The sequence below is a fragment of the Elephas maximus genome, chromosome 1 (genome assembly GCF_024166365.1).
Source record: "Elephas maximus indicus isolate mEleMax1 chromosome 1, mEleMax1 primary haplotype, whole genome shotgun sequence".
In the NCBI taxonomy this organism is placed as follows: Eukaryota; Metazoa; Chordata; class Mammalia; order Proboscidea; family Elephantidae; genus Elephas; species Elephas maximus.
Window position 1 is genome coordinate 83,156,264 of NC_064819.1, and position 1,852 is coordinate 83,158,115.

At 42.6% G+C, this 1,852-nt stretch overlaps 1 non-coding gene across 1 annotated transcript; it reads right to left on the reverse strand.

Moving 5' to 3' along the window:
* Positions 1–1,223: 1,223 nt before the first annotated feature.
* Positions 1,224–1,295, reverse strand: TRNAP-AGG (transfer RNA proline (anticodon AGG)). Its single transcript has one exon. It is a non-coding gene; the product is annotated as a tRNA-Pro (tRNA).
* Positions 1,296–1,852: the final 557 nt, after the last annotated feature.

Sequence of the window (1,852 nt, forward strand, 5' to 3'; positions counted from 1 at the left end):
TCCACTCACCTTTTGTTTGCAGTAGTCCCCCACTAAGGACGGTGTCCCAAGTCAATTCTTATGTAAGTCGAGTATCTTTTTTTTTGTTTGTTTTCGTTATTTTTGCCTTTTATTATGAATATTTTTATAAATTTGTTCTTTCTTTTCCGGGGTTTGCATGAGAATATAACGTAAGCAACACTGTACATACGACATATTACTAACGACAAGGTGTAAAAAAAAAAAAAAAAAAGCCGGTGGTAAGTGCGGTTCCTTTCAGCTCAAATACAGATTAAGTCCTGAACTACCTGGATCCATTTTCCTTTTTGACAGAAGAAAACTTTCGCTTCTTCTTCACATGGGCCTGCCTCCTTTTGATGTTAACTGAGGTTTCCAGTAATGTTTCATTGAAAGATTAAAAATAAGGAGGAAAATGGAGTGCGTGAGAAATACAAGAAAATTGATAAATGAAATATCAGTTGGGGATGTGTTGATTCTAGTTATTTCCTCTACTTTCTGTTTAGCAAAGCTCCCTGACAGTCTTCGTTACCTTACCCAACGTCCAAGCCACTAGCTCGCCTAAAAAGACTCGGGATCTACAGCAGTCCATCTCTAATTTTTAGAGCGAGCACCGGTAAGAAATCGGTGGGCATGTGATGGGCTTCTCTGCTTTTCCTCCGTCCTTTGGCCCAGAAAACACAATGCAGGAGAGGAAACTGCCCGCGGGACCCTTCCCCCAGCCCCTTTTCTGCCTTTCGGTCTCTTTAATAATAGTGCAACTGGGAGCCGCGGTGAACCACCTGTTAATGTGCATGCTTTTATTTCGGGTGTTTCAAGTGATTCCGTTGGGATCCGGTTCTTCATTTCTCCCCTTTCCGAAAGTCTTCCTTCCGTTATGACAGTGTCCTTAGGGGATGTACAGTCTCACACAGCTTGTGAATGGACGAGTTATGTTTTTACTTTCTATGTGTGCCCGAGTGGTAGGGAAAATACTGCAACGAAATCTGTATGCCTTCAAAAGAAAAAAAAAGTTGCGGTCGAGTGAATTCCGACTCATAGTGGCGCTATAAACCCAAAAACCAAACAAAACCCACTGCCCTCCAGTCGATTCCGACTCATAGCGACCCTACTGGACAGAGTAGAACCTCCCGATGGTTTCCAAGGAGCGCCTGGAGAATTCCAACTGCCGACTTCTTGGTTAGCAGTTATAACACTTCATCACTACGCCACCAGCGTTCCAAAACGGGCTCGTCCGGGATTTGAACCCGGGACCTCTCGCACCCTAAGCGAGAATCATACCCCTAGACCAACGAGCCACTTAGTCTCATATTGGTAAGGCTCTGATAAAGTATTTTCCCTTGAGGACAGGCCATTGTGAAGAACAGAGCACTATTTTAAAGTCCTAACTTTTCTCGCTCCCTTTGCAGGAAGAACCAGGAGATTTTTCTTTGAAGGTCAGTGAGAATGTGGTGATGCAACTCAAGGTAAAACTCACAAAAGTCTGAGGCGCCCCCTAAAGCTGGGCCTCTAGGAGTTTTTCTCTCTTAAGCGAGTCTACTCTCCGTCTCCAGCAATAAACAATTCTAACTCTGGTACCAGCTGCAGTGACCATTTCGACACCTAGTAAGCAGCGATTCTCTGTATCAGCCTGTTCGTTTCTCATTTTCAAGTTGTTGGTTTGATCTCAATTCTCTGATGTATCTATAAAGAGCTGTGAATTTTGCCACTTTTTTCTTGTCTTGAGGATGGGAGAGATGATTTCCAAGTTCTTTACATGCCAGACTGGAAACCAGAAGTCATTAATTTTTAAACGATTGCTTGATAATGTTTTGGATACATCAGTTCAATAAAGTATATTGTTAAAATTAAATTC